General features: G+C 35.7%; 1 long non-coding RNA gene across 1 annotated transcript; it reads right to left on the bottom strand.

The window, feature by feature from the left end:
* Nucleotides 1–3953: 3953 nt before the first annotated feature.
* On the bottom strand, nt 3954–16214 carry LOC139886112 (uncharacterized). Its single transcript, XR_011772273.1, has 3 exons — nt 15663–16214; nt 14015–14070; nt 3954–4129 (listed from the first exon to the last, which is right to left on the bottom strand). It is a non-coding gene; the product is annotated as an uncharacterized lncRNA (long non-coding RNA).
* Between the last annotated feature and the right edge of the window lie 10926 nt (nt 16215–27140).

Below are 27140 nucleotides of genomic sequence, written 5' to 3'. Positions count from 1 at the left end.
CCGAGTTGCTGAGAAACTCGGTCATTGACCGAGTTAGAGTTCACCTCACGGTGAGCAATTGAAACCGATATCTCTCCGAGAATCTCCCCGAGATATGCCGAGTTTTACAACAATGATTGCAACCTATGATGTACTGAACTCATGTGATCCATGACACCCTTCTTAAAATAACTAGCACCCACTACATAATTGATATCAAACTAAAGTACATCTATAAATGTTAGATATAAAACCAATTTATTTATACATATGTTCTCAATTACAGTAAGTTACAATATCGTGTATTATGGGCGGGTAGCCTATGAGGAAATGTACACTGCTAATGGCTTCCTGAATAAATTAGTAAATAAACCTTTGAAAAACAGAGGAGGTTTTGGTTGTAATTCCGATTCATTGTAGGTGTTATCGAGCCCAAATTCAATTACTAAGAATCAAACCAAGGTCGAGTGGAATGAAGTTGATGCTATTGATTTGTTTTGGAGACCTTACGTTCGTTTTCCATTTGAAAATATCATTTCTAATGGTCAATCACCACGTTCCAGTCTTGAACCTTCGAATTACCTTTAGCCAAGTGTTGAGAATGATTTAAATAACTTGAATACGTGATACAATAACAATATGCTCTCAAAAAGTCCAGGTTTAACAACCTTCAAATGAAAACCAAAGCCCCTATTTATACGTTTTTTAAATATACGCGGACTGCGCATAAACATCAACGAATCCTGCGCATCATTCGCTAACTAATGCGGACACATGTCAATTTGATAGTTCATTTTTGATGGGTATAATTTGGACATAATTTTAAAATACAAAGAACAATTCAAAAACAGCTAAACCTTCTTAAGGGGAATAAATGATGTACTTTTGGTGAACAATCTCTTCAAGGAGATGCGAGTAAGTGTATGAAAAAACAATAGATCAAAACAGCGTGTATGGCAATTTCTAAAAAAATCTAAAGTCAAAACTTGAAAAAATACATAGCTAGAGGAAAGACAAACTGTAACTAGAATACCGTATTAGATCACAAAAACGTTAACTCAGAATTCATATCAAAGTCGTATCGAGATAAGTCTGTAGTAAGGAAAGTCATATGATAAATATGACAGCAGAACATAAAGCACTTGATCATCCACATCTGCGCATAATAATCATCTTCAATTGGCTTTCTGATAAAATAAAGTACAAAGATAACGAAAAAGATTGCCAACCAACAAGTAACTCCCAGGGTAAAGCAATTACAAATATACATAGGTACAATAAGACAAACAGTATTCAGAATACTGAATCTGATCAATAAAACATTAACTCAAAACATATATCAAAAAGTATCAAGATAAGTTCGTACCAAAGAATACAAACAACGAGTTTCATTCGTATCTGTTGAAACACATATATTGATTGTTCCATGTGAAGTCATATGACAAATATTAACAGATACTAGAAATGATTATTTATTTATGATAAATAAAGTAAAGAATAAACCTTCTTTCACACAATTTTCTGGAATTGACCCAGCATTTGACTCACTGCATCAACTGTCAACCAAGTAGAGAGAATTAGCAAGAACAACGATCCAATCACTTTGGTTTTATCTCAACCTGCCGGCCACATAATTTCAAAAAAGATTATTCATCATATCCACGTTGAATGACCAATCCTCTCATCAACGCATCAAAACAGCTACTAATTAAGACAGTTTCAAAATCGTAAGTCAGACCTCGCGAAATACTTCAAAAGAAGTAAAAAGGTTGACCATGGTGATCTCTATCTTTTATACCACACTCGACTGAACTTTGCAATAACAGAACTCTATTTTTCAGAAGAAAAAAAACTTCTCAAATAGGGCATAGTTTGACATTAAAAGTCAGAAAGGAAGGGTTTGGCTATCAAACTAGCATGAAAATGCACATGACTCGATTAAATATTCTTTTTCTTACAAAAATATCTTTAAGATGATAGATTTTTAAAATACAAAGATCAATTTATATTTGTTGAAACACGTATATTGATGATTGTTCCATGTGAAGTCGTACGACAGTTGAACATAAAGCACTCGCTCATCCACATCTGCAAAACTGCAATTAAATCATATCTTCAGATGGCATTCTATAGGTGATTCTGATTAGAAAAAATCCAACATAATATTCAGATAGTAGAATCCGAATAATAAGGGAATGTTCAAGAGCTAGGCAACCGAAAATCTTTTCATAAGTCAAACAATTTAGTGATACAGATGATAACCTGTTGTCATTTCAATTATAACTCCTTTTAGTACCTGCAGACTCAAATACAATACTAGACCCCTCGTTTAACTCAAAAACAATATCGCACCGACAAATTACAAATATCACAATTGTAGATAGACTATGGAAATGATTATTATTATAAATAAAGTAAAGAATAAACCTTTTCACACACAATTCCTTGCACAAGCCAACATTTGAATCATTATATAACTCTCAACTATGTAGAGAAGATTAGCTAACAGATAGGAGTTAGCTGTCTTTATATCATCTGCAAATATTTTGTTGTTGATAAATCATAAGCACCGTTGTTTTTGAAATGCTGTTTATATGCTTCAAAAGTATTCATTCTACTTTGTCAGAAACCGAGTACAGTAAGTGATTAAAGGACCAATAAGAAATTGAAGACTTCAATAGTGTTTATGCTAATAGAAAACGATACCGGAAAAAGTAACAATCAACAACAACAGCAAGAAGAGCGATCTAATTACTTCATGAACAACCGCCACTGAACTTTGTGATAACTGATAACAGATATAGAGTTTCATAAAAACCAACAGAAGCCTATTTTCTAAAATTTAAAGAACCTCTAAGATACCGGCCATTATGATAGTCATTGTTATCGGAACCTGTCAAAGCAACACCAAACGGTCCGTTGCTGGTTTTAATATCTAAAAACGACTCAGTTTGGAAAATTCAACAATAACAACAAAAAGACCTTACAATGGGTACACAACAAAACACGAACATCTAATGAGTTCAAACGGCACGGTTTGACATTAAATACCGAAAGATTTGGGTATCAAATTAGCATTGAAATCACATTAACTAATTAAAATTTCATTTTTGACCAAAATATAAATTTGACATTGACATAATTATAAAATACAAAGATAAATTCAAAAACAGCAAAACCTTCTTGATGTGAATAAATGATAACGCAAAAGATTATTCATCAATTTCTGGTGAACAAGCTCTTCAAGGAACTGCGAGTATCCAAAGTCAATCCTTGAAAAGTACAAACAGTAAACTGAATACCGTATTAGATCACAAAAATGTTAACTCAAAATTAATATCAAAGTGGTATAAAGATAAGTTCATATTAAGGAAAGTCATATGACAAATATGACAGCAGAACATAAAGCATTCGATCATCCACACCTGCGCCCAATAATCCCTACAAGCAACTGCAAGACAAACTGTATTCAGAATACAGTAGTAGATCACAAAAATATTGACTCCGAATTTATATCAAAGTAGTATCGAGATAAATCTGTACCAAATAAAAACGCAACGAGTTGAGCAGTCGAATCTGTTGAAACACGGATATTGATTGTTCCATGTGAAATCATATATATGATGGTTGAACACAAAGCACTCGATCATCCACATAATAATCATCTTCATTTGGCATTCTCCAGGTGATACAGATTTAGGTCATATATTAGTCGAACATATTTAATGATAAAAATGATAACCAGTTGTCATTTCAGAAATAGCTCCCTTTAAAACCTGCAAACTCATATACGATAGTAGACTCGTTGAAATCAAAATCAAAATCAAAAATGATATTGAAACTACAAGTTAAAAATGTCACAAACACAGATAGAACATTGAAATGATTATTTATGATTAATAAAGTAAAAAATAAACCTAATTTCACACAATTTCATTAATCAACCCAGCATTTAAATTATTGCATCAACCGTCAACCATGTAGAGAGCATTCGCTGCAACAAATTTGAGCCGTCTTTCGTATATTTCGTATCTGTTGAAACACATATATTGATAGTTCCACGTGTAGTCATATCTTGACAGTAGAACATAAATCACTCGATGATCCGCATCTGAAATAAACATCATCGATTGGCATACTCCAGGTGATTCTGATAAAATAAATCCAACGTAAAGCTGATACAAATATAGTTCATATACTAGAATTGGGATGAACAAGGGAACATTTCAAGAGCTAGACAACACACACTGTCTCATTAGTCGAATGGATTTAGTGATACAAATGATAACCAGTTTTCATTTCAAAACCAACAAGAACAATAATTCCTACAAATGCAATGACGAAAACTACAGAAGCAAATAGAGAACACGATTAGAATGTTCTGTGTATACAGAAACAAAACACAATATATGGCGAATTTTATCTATTTTATTTCTAAAGATCGGAAAAGATATTAATATAAAAAAAAAACCCAAAAATTAGAACGTTAAACTTAACCGCTTTAAATATATTAATAACTTCTTTAAGTAATAGAAGTAACAGAACCCTAATTCGGTAAACAAAAGAAACAATCTTTTTGTGTAAGAAAGAGAAGAAACCCTGGGTTAAAGTTGGTAAAAAGAAAAACAGATTGACCAAAGACACCACAACGAGTTTGAGCAGTCGTTTGTATCGATTGAGACACAAATAATGATTGTTCCATGTGAAATATATATGACGGTTGAATACAAAGCACTCGATCATGGACATATACAATAATCATCTTCATTTGGCATTCTCGGGTGATTGCTATAATATAAATACAACGTACCTTTTGAGTGAGATTTTGAGAAGAGTTGCTCTTTGGAGAGCACAGTACGATGAATTTAACCACATACATGTTTCTTATAAACAACCACACTAAACTTTGTGATAACATATATAGAGATATAGATTCAAAAAACCAACAGAACCCTAATTAAAGCAACACCAAAATGAGTCAGTACTTGGGGGCTTTAACATTTAAAAACGAGTCAGTTTGGATCATTCTACACAAGTAACCTAGAAATGGTATTTTCTCTCTCCTAAAAGGGCGATCCGGCCACTGTTCACCGTCGAATATTTAGTTTTTTCTTTTGATTTTTGCATCTCACCACCCCCGCCAATCGATTCAGACATACTCGAATTGCAAAACCTGAAATTTTCATTCAGTTCCGACCACCACTGCCATCCCACGCGCCACCTTGTTCCGCTGCCGGTATTCCACGCGCCGGCGCGTGAGCCTCTGTTCCACCGCCGTTCGCTGCAGTTTTCTTCCAGTTCGATTGTCTTGGATCTCCGACCAAAACCCTGGTGAGTATTGGTCTGATTTGTTGCTTTCAAATTTGAGTTATAGTTCGATCCTGCTATCTCTGCTATTGCTATCTGCTGTGTATCATGGTGTCCAAGAAGAAGAAAAAGTACCAAGATTTAACGGCGACTGCTACTAGGGTTTTGCGAAACTGATCGGTTAGTCGTGGAACAGCGGATGCGGCTTCTAAAAGTGGAGAAGTGTCTTCATCTAATTCTGATGGGGATCGTTCATCTCAGATTATGGATGATGTCGTACGTTCCAATCTGATGGGAGATGAAGTTGATCAGCCAAATAAGAACGAGGGAGATGTGCCAATTGATCAACCTGGGAAGGATAATCGTGATTCAGAGGGGATGATTCTGAAAACCTATAGTTCTAGAAAGAGGAAGGGTAAAGTGAACCAGCTGATTGATGTTGGGGATGGTCCGTCTAAAGAAAAGAAGAGTGCTCAATTTGTTCCTTATGCTGGTGATTCTTCTATTCCTGCTAATGAAAAAATACTCCCTGAAGTAATTAAAAAACGCAAGGGTAACAGGAAGAAAGATGGGTATGGTAAGAATTCTGCTGTAACTGATCATTCTATTGATGATATTGTAGCTAGTAACGATGATATTATTGCTAAATCTATTGGTGAAACAATTGCTGTTGCTAAACCGACTGTTTCTGCTAGTCCTGTTGTATTCTTTAAGAGTTCAAAAGATGGTAGTTATAATGAGGTTGATGTAAACCTAGTGGCTGCTGCTGAGAATGCTGTTAAGTTATTTAAGAATGATGGTATTAGAGAGTCACTTGTTGTTCCTGGTGATTTCTCCCAATTTACATTGGGTGGCAATGTAACTTTAATAAATACGCAGGATAATAATAGTGGTGATAAAGATAATGTTGTTTCTGGGATTAAATCTACAACAATGGAAGGGGTTGAGACTAGTGAAGGGCAAGGCAATACAAATACTAAATTCCCAAGAGCATGGGTAAATCCAAACATCACTTTTGCTGACTTCTTAAAACAAAACAAAGATGAAGAAGAATTAAAAATGGAGTTCATTCCTCTGAGGAGGTTAAGAAGGGCGGTAGTGCATTTTCTCTTCAATTATATGGGTATTTTATTGGAACTTCTATGGATTATAGGGTTGTTAATGCCCATCTAAGGAGAATGTGGCGGAGGTATGACCTTAAAGAAATCGTCAAAACAGCTGCAGGATTTTATTTATGCAAATTTAATAATGAAAAGGGTATGAAGGAGGTTCTTGAGAGTGGTCCATGGTTAGTTAATAATGTTCCTTTTTTCGTGAATCAGTGGGAACCTGGGGTTTGGCTTGAAAAAATTGAACCTGAAAAAGTTCCAATTTGGATTTGCATTCACAATATACCCATTGAACTATGGAGTGGCAGAAGTATAGGTAAACTTGTTAGTGGTATTGGTAGGCCTATGTTGATGGACAAAGTTACTTCATAGAGATGTTTAAGTAAAAGTGGAAGACTAGGTTTTGCTAGATCTTGACTGAAGTCAATGCAGCTGATGACCTTCCTAGCTTTGTCGAATTTTCCTATCCTGTGATTGGTTCTTTTTCAGCCAAAGTGGGTAAACTTGAGGTGACTTATCAATGGAAACCGCCTTTATGCACTCATTGCAAAGTGTTTGGCCACTCTTTTAATACTTGTAAAATTAGGCCTAAAACAGAAGATGAAGTATCTGCACAAGTGTTAAAAGACGCTTTGAAAATCAACAATGATGGTGAAACAGTTGATTTAAATAACCAGTGTGTTGAGGACGGCTCTAAAGTTGTTGGTAAGAAAGGAAGGGTATTTCATAAGTTGAATTTTGATAATAATAAAAGTCAATGGCAGTCAACAGAAGCAAAAGGTATCAAACAAAATGCAGTAAGAATAATTATGGTATTAAAGACAATATTGCTGTGGAGGAAACAAATTGGAATGTGGAGTCCCAGAAAAATCGAAATCATAATGTTTTAAGGAAAAGAGATAAAGGGAAGGGCATTGATGGTGAAGGTAATAATAAGACATATTCCAAAGATAGAATTGAAACAAACAATCCTTTTTATGTATTAGTAGATGATGAGGGTAATGGTGATTGATGTTAAGTTTGATAATACTGCTCCGAAATCAGGGTATTCTACATCTTGTTAGTCTCTTACTTTATATCTAGTATAGGTCCTCGAGTTTCGCTCAAATTAGTGTTACTCATGTTGTAATCCTCGTTGTATCATTTCCTTATCAATAAAATTATCTTGCTTTTCAAAAAAAAAAAAAAAAAAAAAACATATTACATTTAGGGATGGCAATGGATGTTCCATCCTTGGACATCCACCCGATCCGATCCATTTGTAATGGATATGGATGATGTAAATGGACGATTAACGGATATGGATATGGATATGGATGATCTAAATATTTCATGGATCGGATATGGATGATAATTTACCATCCACGGATATATCCATAATCACCCGAAATACATCTATATATACATATATACGTACTAAAATATAGGCATATACATCTACATATCAATATACATATACATATAACCTAAGAATTCTTAAATTATTAACGAAAATAAGGGTTGTGATAGTCACAATTATTAAATTGTTACTAACAATATTACAAGTTACATATTTAGATTAGTTTAAACGTATATTTACTTATATTATAACGTAATTTGCTCAATTAAATTTTAATCGGCAATAAATTTCAATCAAAACATGTGTAACGACTCAAAAACATAAAGATTAAATATTTACATTTGTTATAATCTATACTAAATTGATAAAATCATCGTTAGATTAACATTTCATTTGATATCCAATGAATATCCATTAACCCGCTTAATCCATCGGATATGGATATGGACGGATGAACTATAATTAAATGGATATGGATATGGATATGGATGAGCAAAAATTAAATGGATATGGATGTGGATATGGCATCATCCGATCCATATCCAATCCATTGCCATCCCTAATTACATTAACTTGAGTATATAACATAACATGAATATCAAATGTGTTCAGACAGACACAGTTTGACATTAAATGTCTGAAAGGAAAGGTTTGGGTATCTAATTGGCATGAAAAAACACATCAACTTACTTAACTTTTTTTTACAGAACAATCTTTTCCAAAGAATTTTAAATATACAAAGATCAAGATTAGAGAACAAGATTAGGATGTTCTGTGTATACAAAAACTAAACACAATATATAGCGACTTTTATCTATTCTATTTCTAGAGATCTTAAAAGATATAAATATAAACAAACCCCAATAATCTGATACGAGTTCAAGTGTGCAAAGCACGTGCAGTCAGTCAATGGAGTTCAGTCAGCTGCACGTGCTCAATCAACCAAATAACAGAATTAGTTGATAGAGTGTAGTGATGTTGTAACTGTAAGATTGTTAGCTGTTAAGTAGCGATTAGCGATATAATAGAAGACATCAAAATTCAGTTGTAAGTTTCTTCTTCCCCAATTAAATTGTAATAACCCTAAATCAATAAAATAGTCGATTACACTCCAAAGCTTGTTCTTAATTCGTGGGCTTTCAGGTTAATCGATAGTTAACTCCGATCATAGATCCAGGTTAACGTATCAAGTGGTATCAGAGCGGACGATTCTGCGAACAATTTCAGTCTTGAACCAAGAAAAATGGTGGCTTCAACACGTTCTAATGCCGGAGGAGACGACGGAATGCCGGAATCCGTCAAAGCAGCAATTGCAGACTTAACGAGAGTAATTTCAGAGATGAGTTCTCAGTTCAACAACCGATTGGAAGGAGTTGCGCATTCAGACAATCGTAAGATTGATGATGTGATTATTCAACAACAATATTTGTCTTCAGAGGTCAATAAATTCAAGAATGGTGAAACCAGGGGAACAACTCAGTTGACTCGATTGACAAAATTGGACTTTCCATGTTTTGAAGGAGAAGATGTTAAAGGATGGTTGTATCGTTGCAATCAATACTTTGCAGTCGATCACGTTGAAGATGAAGAAAAGATTAGAATTGTTTCAATACACTTGTTTAAAAAAGCTCTTGTATGGCATCAACAGTACATGAAAAAGCATGGTCCAGATGTTGAATGGACGGATTATGAGGAGGCAATCTTGAAACGATTCGGAACTAGCATTGAGGATCCATTGGGTGAAATCAAAAACTTAAGGCATACAGGATCACTCCAGGCCTACAATGATGAATTCGAGGTGCTCCTAAATAAGGTAGACATAAGTGAGAAACAATCCATCAGTTGGCATCTAGCGGGTTTACAAAAGGAAATTGAAATGCCCGTTCGAATGTTTAAACCTAAATCGCTAGAAGATGCAATGAGTCTTGCAAGAATGCAAGAATGCAAGATGAGACGATTAATGTTTCAAGAAAAAGGTATTTACCACCACTTTTACCAACACCAAAGTCAACAACAAACTATTCTAAAATGAGAAGTGGGTATCCAATGACTAATACGACGAAGGTGACCAATAATTCTGCAAATACCAGCAACTAACTTGCCTTAACACCCTACAGTTCATCAACAAGAAATGGTGATCAAGTGCAAAACAGGAAAAGATTGTCTCAAAAGGAAATAGAGGAGAAAAGAGCCAAGGGTCAATGCTTCTATTGTGATCAACGATATGTTCCGGGTCACAAATGTCCGGGTCAACTTTATTCTTTAGAGGTACTGGCAAGGGAAGAAGATTATGAGCAGGAATCGGTGGTGGATTTGGAACCAAGTTTGGAACTTGAGGAGAACAATATGATTGAATCCACGGAATACGCACCTTACATATCGTTAAATGCTCTAACCGGGACTAACGCTTACCAAACGATGAGTGTCATGGGTCAAGTGAACAAACAAAACGTCCAAATCTTGATTGATTCAGGTAGCACCCACAACTTTTTGGATCAAGAAGTTGCTAAACGATTGGGATGCAAATTTGAAAATGTGCCACCAATGGCCGTATTTGTTCCTGGTGGTAACAACATGTTAAATGCATATGCGTGTGAACAAGTTAAGTGGTCCATTAATGGTGAAGAATTCTCGAGTGATGTCCTTGTATTGCCAATTGGAGGATGTGAGATGGTTTTAGGGATCCAGTGGTTGAAAACGCTTGGTGATATTGTATGGAACTTTGAAAAACTTCGAATGACATTCAAGTATGAAGGTAAAAGGGTAGAACTTCGTGGGAAAAAGTCTACTGCTCAGTGGGTCGATGGGAAAAAATACCAAGTTTGTGGACCAGCAGCAGGCCCAAATGAATGCAATGTTCGTTTGCGTATATCCAGCTCAATTATGGCAACTAGCAGGTCCAACAGAATCTGATCGTGCAGGTATACATAGTGTCCCTAAACTCAGTCAACTAATCAAGGAATTTGAAGATATTTTTGTTGTACCTTCTGGTTTACCACCTCAAAGAAACTTTGACCATCGTATACTATTAAGGGAGGGTACGCAACCAATTAACATACGCCCATATAGACACCCACCTTCACAAAAAGATGCGATCGAAACTATGGTTGCTGAGCTGTTGGAAACTGGGGTAACTCGACCGAGTCAAAGTCCCTTTTCTTCGCCCATTGTAATGGTAAAAAAAGAAGGATGGCATGTGGCGTATGTGTGTGGACTATAGGCAATTGAATAGTCACACAATTAAGGATCGTTGTCCAATTCCTATGATTGAGGAATTACTTGATGAGTTACACTGGTCAAAAGTGTTTTCTAAGTTAGATCTTCAATCCGGGTACCACCAAATTCGTATGTTTAAGACGACATAGCTAAAAGCGCCTTTAGAACTCATGAGGGGCATTACGAGTTTTTGGTGATGCCATTTGGGCTAACTAATGCCCCATCCACGTTCCAAGCTTTGATGAACGACGTCTTAAAACTATTTTTGAGACGATTTACTCTCGTATTTTTCGATGATATTTTGGTATATAGTGCAAGTATGGATGAGCATGTGCAACACTTAAGATTGGTTTTGCAAGTTATCAGGCAAAATACTTCATATGCAAAGAAGTCGAAATGCACTTTTGGTACAGGAAGGGTAGAGTACCTTGGGCATGTGATTTCATCTGAGGGTGTCTCCACTGATCTGACTAAAATTGAGGCCATGGTCCAATGGCCCGAACCTAAAAATGTTAAGCAATTACGTGGGTTCCTTGGATTGACGGGATATTAATAGGCATTTCATAAAGGGTTATGCCATTATTAGTCAACCTCTGACTAAATTGTTACGCAAAGATTCGTTTGATTGGAATGAAGAAGCTTCAAAAGCATTCCAAATTCTTAAACAACATGTGCAACAAGCTTCGGTATTGAGTCTTCCCGATTTTAATAAGGAGTTTATAGTTGAAATGGATGCTTCGGGGGTTGAAATTGGTGTCGTGTTACAACAAGACGGGCACCCTATTGCATTCATGATTAAGGCTCTATCTTTATGACACCAAGCACTTTCTACTTATGAACGAGAATTTTTGGCTATATTGCAAGCCTTAGAGAAATGGAAGGGGTATTTGTTGGACCGACACTTCAAAATTCAGACGGATCATGTGAGTCTCAAATACTTATTGGAGCAACGTTTGACCACACCTATCCAAATGAAATGGTTGCAAAAACTTGTTAGGTTTGATTATGAAATAATCTACAAGAAAGGAAGCGAAAGTGGGGCTGCGGATGCTTTATCACGAGCTCATAACCATGCTGAATTATTTCATATGTACACCCTGCTGATGTTACAGAAAGAGTTCGTGTAAGTGTCTTGAATGACGCTGATTTACAGCATATAGTTAGTAAAATACAAGCTGGTGAAACAGTTAAACATTTTACATTGCAAAATGATCAGCTGTATCGGAAGGGAAAACTAATGGTTGGATATGATACATTACTTCGTACAGACATTATAAAGGCGTTTCATGATGAACCAAATGGAGGCCATTCTGGGGTAACTTCAACACTACAAAAGATTTCAACTTGTTTTTATTGTAAGCGGCTACGGAAACAAGTCAAGCAATACGTAAGAGAATGCACTATTTGTCAAAAATGTAAGTCGGATTTGAGCAGCTACCCAGGTTTACTACAACCATTACCAATTCCGACCACTGTTTGGACTGAAATTTCGATGGATTTCATTGAGGGGCTTCCTACTTAGAATGGTAAAACAACCATTTTTGTTGTAGTTGATCGGTTGAGCAAGTATGTACCGTTGACCCACCCATTCACTGCTATGAGTGTGCCTCAATGTTTTTTAGACAATGTTTATAAGTTGCACAGGTTACCCAAGGTTATTTTAAGTCACCGAGATCGAATTTTCATAAGTACGTTTTGGAAGGAACTTTTCAAACTGATGAAAGTAAACTTGCACCTTTCCACGGCGTATCACCCTCAAACCGACGGTCAAACCGAGGTGGTGAACAGTTGTTTAGAGTGTTACTTGCGGTGTATGTCTTGTGACAAGCCAAAAGATTGGGTTAAATGGATACCGTTGGCTGAATTTTGGTACAATACGAACTTCCATTCCGCAATCAATACAACCCCTTTCGAGGTTGTATATGGGCAACCACCACCACGTCCTATTGTGTCTACAGCAGGTGACAGCAGGGTGGAAGCTGTATATCGGTCATTGATAGCCCGGGAGAACGCAATTGCAGTTTTAAAGTTCCACCTTAAGCGTGCTCAAGATTGAATGAAAAATTTGGCAGATTCGAGATGCACTGATCGAACACTTACAGTGGGCAGTTGGGCATATGTCAAACTTCAGCCTCATCGACAAGTGACTTTACGTGCAGGGAAATACAACAAATTATCTCCGAAATATTATGGTCCATTTCAAGTTTGTGAACGAGTTGGACAAGTAGCATACAAACTGGTGCTACCAGAAATGGCACAAATACATCCTGTTTTTCACATCTCTCAGTTGAGAGAGCATAAGGGGCCAACACCAGTTACAAGGGGTTCCATCCCTCGGTTAAATGACAGTGGGTTAATTGAACCTGCACCTTTGAAAATTTTGGAACGAAAGCTGAAGAAGTTACATAATAGGTCTGCAGTTTATGGTTTGGTACAATGGCAAATTGGTAACTTGGAGGATGTCACTTGGGAATCTTTGGATGAATTGATGATTCGATTTCCAGATTTTGATGTTTTCGCTACCCATTCTTGAGGGCAAGAATGCTCTTAAGGAGGAAGGATTGATACGAGTTCAAGTGTGCAAAGCACGTGCAGTCAGTCAATGGAGTTCAGTCAGCTGCACGTGTTCAATCAACCAAATAACAGAATTAGTTGTTAGAGTGTAGTGATGTTGTAACTGTAAAATTGTTAGCTGTTAAGTAGCGATTAGCGATATAATAGAAGACATCAAAATTCAGTTGTAAGTTTCTTCTTCCCCAATTCAATTGTAATAACCCTAAATCAATAAAATAGTCGATTACACTCCAAAGCTTGTTCTTAATTCGTGGGCTTTCAGGTTAATCGATAGTTAACTCCGATCATAGATCCAGGTTAACGTATCAAAATCAGAACGTTAAACCTAACTGCTTTAAAAATCTCAATAACAGCTTCATCAAATATTAATAGAAGTAACAGAACCCTAATTCCATAAACAAAAAGAAAAATCTTTTTGTGTAAGAAAGAAAGAAAGAAAGAAAGAAAGAAAGAAGAGAAACCATAGATTAAAGCTGGTAAAAAAATTGACCTTTGTGATCTCTTTTATACTCTGCATCCAGTAATGAATTCCATGTGCAACCATACCTATTCAGTATGAACAACCAATATAATATATGCTATTGGAGTTTCATAAAGACCAATGAACAATCTTTAACAAAGAAAGACAAAAGAAATAAAGAAAGTATAATCCAAATCATTTTGTCAGTGGATATAAAGTTTCATAAAAACAACGGAACCCTAATTCGGATTAATAAACCATCATTGAGAAAGAAAGAGAGAAGAAAGAAAGAGAAAAACAAAAAAGAAATAAAGAAGCGAGAATGAAGAAAAATCTAACCTTTGAGACATAAGAGCAATCGGATTCATCAACGGTTTATTAGGGTTTATTTTGGTGTAAGAAAAACAGATCAAATGAAATAGTGAATTTGGGGGTTTGATTTTGAGTGTGCAGGTGTGCATATCGATCTCTATATATAGGTATGTATGTATGGGTTGGTGGATGAATGTCGGTTCCTGCTTATTCCATTCCCGTATATACTAATTGGCGAACGTTGTTTTATTGTCGTTTGTATTATTCCATTACAAAATACTTTATTTATTATTTTTTTTTGAACGCCGATTTTTTTGGCGATCATTTATTTCAACGACCCTCATCATTTGCACGTATCACACATGTTCGGGCGGAAACCCGAACCCGATCGACAGCTGCATGTAAACTTTGTGTTGCTAAGCAACCAACGACTCCACACCTAACCCGATAGTATCATGCATGACTATACTACGTCAATTGTCTCTATTAATAGTCAGATTCGAGCTTAACCCCCTTCAAACTCAAGGTAATAACACTTTGAGTCTCTAAGGACTCGAACGTGCGCCTTTTTTCTTCATATGTAGCTTCCACTTAGTAGACCCCAATAGCATTTACGGGCACGGTTCCCGTTGAACCAATGGCTCAATGGTTACATCACTATTTTTATTCATCATCATTTAGGTATTGTTTAAATTTAAACTAAAAAAAAAAGGGTAAACCGACCCTCTGGCGGCTCCATACCGACCGGTCTCACGGCACATGGGCAGGGATTGAAACCATGACCATCGCGGTATGCTGCATGTCCCTCAACCACTATGCTACCATCGCGGGGATACCTAGTGTTATTATTCTACTTGGGATGTTAGAATACAGAACCACAATACATATTTCCTGTTTGGGTAAAGATTGACTTGGATCAGAAGGGTTGACCTTCATCATTTCCATATTTAGCAAAGTCACAAGATAACAGTAATAGGATGCTTAACGGTTACTTCACAACAGCCATTTCCATATTTGTAAAAGGTGGTTCCAAAAAGTGTAATGGGGCCTAATCTTAAGTAGAATTAGCTGTTACAAGTGTTGTAGTATAAAAGAACACTCTTATATGTTCTTAGTTTTTAATACAATCTGTATCAATACTTCTATCAATACAAAGATCAAACTCTTACATTTTTAACATATCGAATTCATAGACTTAACATGGTATCAGAGCAGTGTGCTGATCGGGGATCATAGCAACACTTTTATGCCTCAATCATTTACCAAGAATCTAGTTACCATGTCTAAAATTGACGGTAGCTCAGAATCAAACCAAGCTGCCATGTCAATTTTAGACGGCAACTCAACACATAATGGAAAGAGTTACCTGGATGCTCTTTGTCACCATAAACCACCAACCGTTGCCGGAACTGAAAACATCACCCTAAACCACCATCGACCACCACAGGAGCTAAGCTGTGTTTATTGTGGAATGTTACATCACACAATAATCCAATGTTTTAAGCTAATCGGTTATCCCAAATGGTGGAACAAACAGAAACGTGGTAGAATGATAACGACAGTAGCAGAAGCTGCCGACGGCAACCACAAGGTCACCTGCAACGGCAGCTCTACATCCAACAATCAAGCTACTCAAAAAGCAACAAGAGGTAATTCAAACCCCAATTTATTGTTTCAGTCTCATAAACCGATCGAAAGGGTGAGGGAAAAATCCTCAAACCCTAAGATCGCATATAATCAATCGGCCAGAACAAGAAGATCAAAGTTAAAATCGATAGATTATGAAGCAACATGGGTAAACCCTAATCGGTTTCATTGCCTTCAAGATATAATCGAAAAAAAATATTTAAAATCTATGCCTGGATCTTTGCAACTGGCCGATGATAAAGATAAAATTGGGTTGAACTGTAAAGTAAAACTCTTATCCCAAATTGATGTATCAAAAGATCTTTCAAGTATCCATGGGCCAAAAGTAGGGTCAGCTACTTTTCAAGAAAGGAAAAATCAAAAGTGTGTTACGATTTTTCAATACATGGGGAATCAAATTATTACTACGTATTTTGAAAATAAAGGGTTAAATTCTCGGTTGGAACCTTCAAGTTCCATTAATTTACAATGTAAACCCTTTCACAATAAAAACGTTGACTTTTCCTACTATCTCAAAAGTAATAATAAATCAGTTTGTGAAATAAGCCTCATTCTCTTGCAAGAAATGGATCTTCGATCACCCCTAAAATGGCCAAAGCCCAACAACCCCCACCAAAGTCCATTATTTTAAACGAAAAAAAGGAGAATATTAATACTAAGTTGTTTGGATACCTGGACAAAAATAACAAATCAAAAAAAGTCCAAACAATTAATTTTTTTAGAAAATAAATCAACTAATAAAACTAAAAATAAATCTCGTTTTGTTGGAAAAACTAATATAATTTCGAATAACGTAAAAAGTAACGAATAGATTTTTGATTGTGGTGCTACTCACACCATGAGTTTTGAAAAATCCGACTTTTGTTCCGAATCAAACCCTCGGGTAAATAGAATCCAAACTGCAAATGGAGGGGTTGTGCACGTAAAAGAGGGTGGGAAAATTGAAATCACACCGACTATGAAATTATCTAATTGCTTATATATCTCAACCTTGTCTCATAAACTTTTATCCGTTAGCCACGTTACAAAAGAATTAAATTGTTCTGTTTTGATACACCCCACTTTCTGTATCCTTCACGACATTAAGACTGGAGTTATTATTGGACGTGGTACCGAACGGGGTGGGTTGTACTATGTGGATGAAGTGACCCAACAAGGTACCGTGACGCTTGCTCATGGAACACCTACGAGGGAAGCTTGACTATGGCATAGGAGATTGGGTCACCCATCAGCCGGATATTTACACGCTTTATTGCCTAGTCTTTTTCCATCTAATGTAAACTTAAATTGTGAAACTTGTATTTTGGCTAAAAGCCACCGAAGTACGTTTAAACCTAGGAATACTAGAAAAGAAGTACCCTTTGCTTTAATCCATTCAGATGTGTGGGGTCCTGCACCGGTTGTTGGGGGAGAAATTTTTGGTACTTTGTCTTATTTATTGATGACCATTCACGCATGACCTGGATTTATTTTCTAACCCACAAATCAGAAGTGTTTGAAAAGTTTTCCCACTTTTATAAAATGGTACAAACTCAATTTAACAAAAATATAAAAAATTTAAGATCCGATAATGGGGGTGAGTTTTTCAATACTTCAATGAAACAATTTTGTGAAGATAAAGGGATTATTCACCAAAAATCTTGTGCTCATACTCCCGAACAAAACGGAGTAGCCGAACGGAAAAATCGCCTACTCTTAGAAATGACAAGAGCTTTATTAATTGAATTCAAGGCACCGAAGAGTTTTTGGTCCGAAGCTCTTGCTTCCTCCACCTATCTTATCAATCGTTTACCCAATAAAATTTTGGGCAAAAAACTCCTAAAGATACTCTTTTCCAATTCCATACCCTTCCGACTTCATTTAGCATTGAACCTCGAATATTTGGATGCTCGGTTTTTGTCCACATTTCTAAACATGAACGTACCAAACTTGATCCTTGTGCGGAAAAATGTGTCATGGTTGGCTATGGAATAAACCAAAAAGGATATCGGGGCTATAGTCCAAGAAGACGTCATGTCTTTACTACAATGAACTGTGACTTTGTTGAAACCGAATATTTTTATGATACCCAACTCACGAGTGAGGGGGAGAAAGAGGACAACGACACTCTCAGTTGGATAACCTGGATACCTAAACCTGGTAACATTCAAACTGATGTGTACATCGGAGTATACGAAATACTATTATTTTTATTACGAAATACGATACAATTTACACAATGTTTTATTTATTTATATAGATGGGATATACTTAAACCTTGCTACAACACTATAGGCAGTGTACCTAATCGTAGAGTAGTGTAGTTTTTAGTAAGTCCGGTTCGTTCCACAGGGAGACGGCTTATTGCGTACACTATATTTTTAAACGATTATATTTGTATATATATATATATATATATATATATATATATATATATATATATATATATATATATATATATATATTAGTAATATAGTAGTATTATTATTATAAAAGGGGGGTTTTACCGTTTAATGACCGGTTTGTCGATTTTAAATAAAGCGTAAAGATAAATGACGAAAATATAAATGACAGAATTTAAATTGCGATAAAGTAAATTGTAGTAATTAAAATGACAGTAAATAAAGGTACGATGAAATATGAAATAAAAGTATTATGCTTATTTAAACTTCCGTAATCATGATGTTTGACATTTTAATTTTATTTAATTGTTACCCGGGTTAATTGTCCTTTATCCTGGTTTATTTGATACATATCTGGTTTTTGTCCATAATAGTCCATCAGTCATAATTATAAAATGCTCGTCAAATTAACCTTATTCCTGAAGTCAAATATTCCAACTAATTAGGGATTCAAACTGTAACAAGGTTTTAATACTTTGTTAACAATTACACTCGTTATCCTTGTATGTAATCCACCCATGTTTTAATGAGATATGAATATTAATTTACCCACTTGATCAGAATGAATAATCAATTACCCAACCCGAATAATTAATTAAATGATCGTAAAAGATGTCGTATAAACGTCACTAAATAGGACATACATAATCATTTTAATAATTATTAGATTAACTAATTTGAAGATAGGTTCGATAGGTTCCAATGAGTTGTCATTCAATTATACAATACCCCCTACCTATTAATAGTCAATAGTCCAATGTTCACAAGTGTCGGTCTTTTGTCCAAACCTTAATTATGGTACAAAATCCAATAACCCCATCTTAATATTTAGCCTAACATCACGATTACTTCGGCTCAAATAAGCATAATAATAACTTACTTACGATACATTAATTTAAAAAGGAAGAACATAGCTTACAGTGATTATTTATCGCGTAGCGTTACACGGACAGGATTCCGACTTTAAAACCCGTAAAACATTGCTTACAATAACCCAACTAAACCATAATTTATTATTAATCTTACTTAAACTTAATTATAATTATAAATATTACAGAGGAAAGAAAGAAAATAAGTGTGAAGCGTGTGTGTATTTCGGCCAGAAAATGTTCCAATTTATAGATGTGGCCAGCCTCTAAGGCTCATGCGATCGCATGCTTTTCCTTCTTCCTGGCCATGCGATCGCATGGCCAGCTATGACAGCTCACTTTGAGTTTAAAACGTGGGCGGATTTGATTAAATTAATATATAATATAATATATATAATTTTATATAATTTTAAATATATTATATTATATTCTTGTGCAATGTTGACTTGTAATTTTAGGTCCGTTGTCTCGTGCGTTGATGCTCGGTTTATGTCTCGATTCCGGATTTTCGAACGTCTTTTCGTACGCGTAGATATCTTGTACTTTATGTTTCGCAATTTGTAATTTGCACAAAAAATTATTTTCCTTAACTCCCAAAATCCGCGCAAGTCTTTAACTCACTTTTAGTGGCACTTTTGAGTGTACTATGGCTTTAGTGGTACTTTTCAGGCTTTAGTGGCACTTTTTCTTCAATTCTTTAATCTTCGTGCTTTGTCTTCACATTTATTTATTTAAACGATTACAACTTAAAAATAGAATAATTACAACTAAAAACTTTACATATTGGGATGATATTGCGACTAAATATATGTTCATTTGGAGCACTATCAAATATCCCCACACTTGAACGTTGCTTGTCCTCAAGCAATACAAACTTGAAATTAAATCACACTTCACTCGAATCACTTTTTTTATTCTCACACTTTATACATCAGTGAATTTTATACAGCGGTATAAACAATGATAGTAACGATATGGTTTACAGTCCCACATGACTATAAAAATTTAGATCCTTTAAGGAAATTAGATCTTTATGAAAACATTTGATCTTTTGAAAATTCTAGCTTTTACCCCAGATAAGTTTTCCGGAATAACCCTTCACCGGTGTTTGCAAAATGTTTTTGTGGGTTGTGTGAGTTTCATATTTTAAAATTTTAGCTCAAAACTTGCGGTTTTGTGTCACCCACTTGCTAATCCTTGTATTAGGAAAGCAACACCTCCAGTTTACTTATTCCGTATATTACCTTTCAGTAAACTACCGTCCGGTTGTAAAGGAAAGCGTTGAACAAGTAACTGTTAAGGCAATGTCTAATGACATGCTTTTGATTATGGTCTATATCGTGTCAGATGCAATTACTATCCTTTGTAGGAGCAATAGTAAAGATCACCCTATAGTTTTTCGGTCTGGCACAAGGTCCTGTCTTCGACCATGCTATGCAACCACCATTCTTACGGTTGACACCCGATTTGGTTCAGGTGACCTAATGAATTCCAAGTGAATTCTTAGGATTTTACGTACAATGGTAATGAACGCATTGAAAATAGGTTTTTCAATAGTGTTTAAACAGTTTTTAGTGACACTTTTTTTTTCAGCTTTTGTTTAAATGTCTCCACACCTCAACAAATCTCCCACTTGGAGACTTTTAACAAACTCAATCTTCGTAAACTCGCCTAATCTAACCAAGAACATTAAATACCATTTACACACCGCCAAACGCCATTTGGGTCCTCCAATTACCGTTTAGAACACGCACCTCAACTCATGGATGAGTAGACTTTCTATATAAGGTCTTCAATGCTACTTGTTAGACTTCAAACATTATTATCCCACAATAACAACTTTGACCTACTAATTACACCTCCTTCCGTTGAGCTATAATTTGATCACCATGTTACTTGCTTGGGAAAATAAAACACAAACAACAACAACTCTTTGGATTTGACACATATCTCCTTACACTAGGAGATAACGGGTCGTTTGATTCCGACCCGACTCAATTAACCCCATCGCCCAAGCGATCCACCCGTACACAATAACATCCACCCGATTTATCTTTCCAACATAGAATAAACCACCCGGTAGATCAAACATGTGGACAATGCCATCAAGGCAGCTGTGTGAGAATGCATTCACACCCTTGATCTTCCACATAACCGCCTTTGCTTTCACCATTGGAACACCGACTACATACGCGCACACGTCTTTTGACAAACCCGATTTTCCACCACGAGCCAACTCCCACTGTACAGATGTTTCTTTAACAGTGACTCTCATGAAAATCTCTTGTTCATCTTCTTCGGCCGATTGCAACAAAGTTGCCATTGAAGAAGATCTACCTGAAGTAACGAAAGCTCTAGTATAACCAATTCGTCCTGAATCTTCACTAGCTTCGACTTCCCTTGAGCTCCCACTCAAACAAGATCCCTCAACAAACCCGGAAAGCATTAGCATACTAGGAATTTTAACACCACCAAAATCACCTAGCCCTTCTTCAACCATATACTTGGCTCCCCTCTTATACCCGCGAGCAACCATGATGTCAAAGCTAAGGTATACGAAATAGTTTATATTTTACTAGGAAAAACTATTAAATACGATACAATTTTACACAAGATATTTATTTATTTATAGAATGGATATACTTAAACCTTGCTACAACACTTATAGGCAGTGTACCTAATCGTACAGTAGTGTAGTTTTTAGTAAGTCCGGTTCGTTCCACAGGGAAATCTTTAAACAAAGCGTAACGCTATATTAGTTTACTTTTATAAAAATACAAACATATATATAAGTAATATTATTATTATAAAGGGGGGTTTTTACCATTTAATGACCGGTTTGTCGATTTTAAGACTTTAGTCGCAGTTAAAACCTAATGTAAAATATAAAATAAATACAAGACTTAAATTAAAGCGTAAAGTAAATAACGATAATGAAATTGCAATAAAAGTGCGATAAAATAAAATTGCGATAATTAAAAAATACGATAATTAAAAGTGCGATTAAATAACAATAAATAAAAATGCGATAATTAGAAGTGCAATTAAATATAAAATAAAGGAAATTAAATATGAAATAAAAGAATTATGCTTATTTAAACTTCTGTAATCATGATGTTTGACGTGTTGATTTTAGTTTTATGCCCATGGGTTAATTGTCCTTTGTCCTGGATTATTTAATCTGTACGTCTGGTTTTTGTCCATAACAGTCCATCAGTCATAAATATAAAGTGCGAGTGTCCTCGTCAAATTATTATTATACCCGAAGTTAAATATTCCAACTAATTGGGGATTCGAATTGTAACAAGGTTTTAATACTTTGTTTAATGAATACACCAGGTTATCGACTGCGTGTAAACCAAGGTTTTACTACTTTGTTAACAATTAAACCAATTACCCTTGAATGTAATTCACCCCTGTTTTAATTATTCTAGTGGCTATTAATCCATTCCCGTGTCCGGTTAAATGAACGATTATTCGTACATATAAATACCCCGCCCATCGTGTCCGATTGAGTGTATATGGTAATTTATAGGGACGCCCAATTGTAAATCTTTATATTAACATTAACAAACTATCATTTAGTTAAACAAATATAAAGCTCATGAATAGCCCATAGTCTAATTTCCACAAGTGTCGTTCTTTTGTCCAAACCCCAATTATGGTACAAAGCCCAATTACCCAATTTTAGTAATTAGCCCAACATCATGATTACTTCGTTTTAAATAAGCATAATAATAACTTAGCTACGAGACATTAATGTAAAAAGGTTGAACATAACTTACAATGATTAAAAATAGCGTAGCGTTACACGGACAGAATTTCGACTTACACCCTTACAACATTCGCTAACATACCCTTATTATTAGAATTAAAATTAAAATTAAAATATAAATTATATATATATATATATATATATATATATATATATATATATATATATATATATATATCATTTACGTATGATAAGAAGAAAAAAAGATTTTTAATTGCGATCAGAATTCGGTTGCTTTTATAGGAAAAGTCGAATTTTGGGGCTCCGTGACTCGCGGTGAAAACCTCTTCAAACTCCGCGAGTCACGGAGGTTACTTTTACAGCTCAGAGGAGTTTGGCTCTTTGTTTACCGACGGTTTATAATATATATATAATATATATATAATTAATATAATTAATTATATATTATATTATATTTATATGCATAGTTAACTTGTAATTTTTAGTCCGTTGCGTCAAGCGTTAACAGTTGACTCTGGTCCCGGTTCCGGATTTTCGAACGTCCTTGCGTACAATTTTATATTTTGTACTTTGCGTTTTGAATCTTGTACTCTTGTGATTTCGAGACGTTTCTTATCAATAATTGGAACCTCTTTGATTGTCTTTTGTTCTTTTGAGCTTTTTGGTCGTTTGCGTCTTCAATTCGTCGAATCTGTCTTTTGTCTTCACCTTTTATTATTTAAACGAATATCACTTGTAAATAGAACAATTGCAACTAAAAGCTTGTCTTTCTTGAGGAATAATGCTATGAAATATATGTTCGTTTTTAGCATTATCAAACCACATGACCTCCATTAAACACCTTCCACCTTTGATCTCCAAATAGGACATGACACTTATCATTATCCAACTGCCCAACCGAGATTAACCTACTCTTGAGCTTTGGAATGAACTTCACGTTCTTCAAGATCCAAGTATGTTTAACCATTAGATCACCAATACCCGCAACATCAAGTATACTCCCGTTCGCGACTCGAACCTTACCGGAATACGACTTGAAATTTACCATCTCGTTCATGTATGGGGTAGCATGAAACGAGGCACCCGAATCCAAAACCCAAGATTCTTCAAGAACCTCTTCTTGGCACAACAACGCATCTTCGATCACCGCATTCGTTGAACTCCCACCCGACACTAAACTCGGGCACTTCGACCTATAGTGACCTACTTGTTGACAATTTCAACACAACACACTCTTGCTCCTTGACATACTTCGCGACTTAGCTTTTCCCCGACTAACACTTAGAACCGAACCCGAACTCCTATTCGAATCTTTCCTACGAATACCTTCGCTAAGAATCAAATCACGGATTCCTTAAAAAGTGAGTTTAGTAGTTCCGGATGAACCACTAACCGCCGTCACTAAACTTGACCAACTATCGGGCAATGAAGATAGTAAAAATAACGCTTGTAGCTCATCATCAAATTTAATATCAACCGATTTTAACCGGGTTAAAATCAAATTAAATTCGTTCACATGATCCGCCACCGAGGATCCCTCCATCATTCTAGTGTTCACCAATTGCCTAACTAGGAAAACCTTGTTCAAAGCGGATGGCTTTTCAAACATGTTAGATAAAGCCGTAATCAATCCCTCCGTTGTGGTTTCACCCACAATGTTGTAAGCGACGTTCTTGGCCAGAGAAAGCCGAACAACTCCTAGGGCTCGCCTATCCAACAATTCCCACTCGCCTTGATCCATTCCCTCTGGCTTAACACCCTTTAAGGGTTGGTAAAGCTTATTTTGATAGAGCATATCTTCCATTTGCATCTTCCAAAAACTAAAGTCGGTTCCATCAAACCTATCGATCTTCACATCACTCTTTTCCGTCATTGTTCCCGAATACTCATAAACCCGAGAGCTCTTAATACCACTTGTTAGGAAACCCGATTAGGTGAGCCCAAACAAGACAAGATAACCCAAGTTATCTAACCCACTTCCAACAAACGAAAAATATAGTGATAATCGTAACACAAGAAAGAATGATAAAAACACGGGAATTTAACGTGGTTATATGCAATCGTTTGTGATTGCTTTAGTCCACGGCCAACCAAAGAGTGTTCTTATTGATTAAATTCCGTGGTGGTGAGTTTACAATGAGTTATAATCAGGAACATTTATAGGAGAACAAGAATACATAAGCATGCTTCAAGTAATCATCAACTAGCCATCTTGATCCTCTTTACACCCTTGTATTAGCATGATCACAGCTCTAAAACAAGGTGTAAAGTAGCCCACATGCACCTAAAGTGACAACTTGGACAACCAAATACGGATCCCATGTGCAAAAGTTGATCAACATGCTGACAGCTCGCTGACAGACAACGTGCGCGCCGTGCACACTTAAACGTGCGCGCCGTGCACTCTTGATTCTTCGAGCAAACCTTCTGATCAAGTTTCACCTAGTGCGCGCAGGGTGCGCGCCGCGCACCAGCACCGCGCACCATCATTTTTCTCTGTTTTTGCACTGTTTTGCTCTGTTTCACGCTTACCGAAATCTGCAAAATCCGTGCAAGTGTTTAAACAGTTTTTAGTGACACTTTTTTTCAGCTTTTGTTTAAATGCCTCCACACCTCAACATTTTAAAATACAAAGATCAATTTATATTTGTTGAAACACGTATATTGATGATTGTTCCATGTGAAGTCGTACGACAGTTGAACATAAAGCACTCGCTCATCCACATCTGCAAAACTGCAATTAAATCATATCTTCAGATGGCATTCTTTAGGTGATTCTGATTAGAAAAAAATCCAACATAATATTCAGATAGTAGAATCCGAATAATAAGGGAATGTTCAAGAGCTAGGCAACCAAAATCTTTTCATAAGTCAAAACAATTAAGTGATACAGATGATAACATGTTGTCATTTCAATTATAACTCCTTTTAGTACCTGCAGACTCAAATACAATACTAGACCCCTCGTTTAACTCAAAAGCAATATCGCACTGACAAATTACAAATATCACAATTGTAGATAGACTATGGAACTGATTATTATTATAAATAAAGTAAAGAATAAACCTTTTCACACACAATTCCTTGCACAAGCCAGCATTTGAATCATTATATAACTCTCAACTATGTAGAGAAGATTAGCTAACAAATAGGAGTTAGCTGTCTTTATATCATCTACAAATATTTTGTTGTTGACAAATCATGAGCACCGTTATTTTTGAAATGCTGTTTATATGCTTCAAAAGTATTCATTATACTTTGTCAGAAACCGAGTACAGTAAGTGATTAAAGGACCAATAAGAAATTGAAGACTTCAATAGTGTTTAGGCTAATAGAAAACGATACCGGAAAAAGTAACAATCAACAACAGCAAGAAGAACGATCTAATTACTCCATGAACAACCGCTACTGAACTTTGTGATAACAGATATAGAGTTTCATAAAAACCAACAGAAGCCTATTTTCTAAAATTTAAAGAACCTCTAAGATACCGGCCATTCTGATAGTCACTGTTATCGGAACCTGTCAAAGCAACACCAAACGGTCCATTGCTGGTTTTAATATCTAAAAACGACTCAGTTTGGAACATTCTGATAGTCATTTAATGACTCAGTTTGGAACATTCTGATAGTCATTTAATGACTCAGTTTGGAACATTCAACAATAATAACAAGAAGACCTTACAATGGGTACACAACAAAACACGAACATCTAATGAGTTCAAACGGCACGGTTTGACATTAAATGCCGAAAGATTTGGGTATCAAATTAGCATTGAAATCACATTGACTAATTAAAATTTCATTTTTGACCGAAATATAAATTTGACATTGACATAATTATAAAATACAAAGATAAATTCAAAAACAGTAAAACCTTCTTGATGTGAATAAATGATAACGCAAAAGATTATTCATCAGTTTCTATTCAACGATACTCCCGCCATCTTATATCACCGGTCTCTTTTTCTTTCACTTGTGCTATGTCGCACCGTGCGCTTAGGGGTGCGCCACCACTGCGTCGTTCACCACATCGGGCTATAGCCTAGCTCTGATACCATTTGTAAGATCGCATAGCTCAAACACAATGTCCTGCAATATAAGCCCAAGAGTCCATCCTTTTCTAAAACCAATTGGTATTAGAAGGACTTCCCCTTAGACTTATATACATACATTTGTTTTTGTCTCCCTCCTATGTGGGATAGGTTTGCA

The sequence above is a fragment of the Rutidosis leptorrhynchoides genome, chromosome 1, assembly GCF_046630445.1.
Source record: "Rutidosis leptorrhynchoides isolate AG116_Rl617_1_P2 chromosome 1, CSIRO_AGI_Rlap_v1, whole genome shotgun sequence".
Classification (NCBI taxonomy): domain Eukaryota; kingdom Viridiplantae; phylum Streptophyta; class Magnoliopsida; order Asterales; family Asteraceae; genus Rutidosis; species Rutidosis leptorrhynchoides.
The sequence above is the reverse complement of the archived record's forward strand: the minus strand, read 5'-3'. Positions and strand labels throughout refer to the sequence as shown.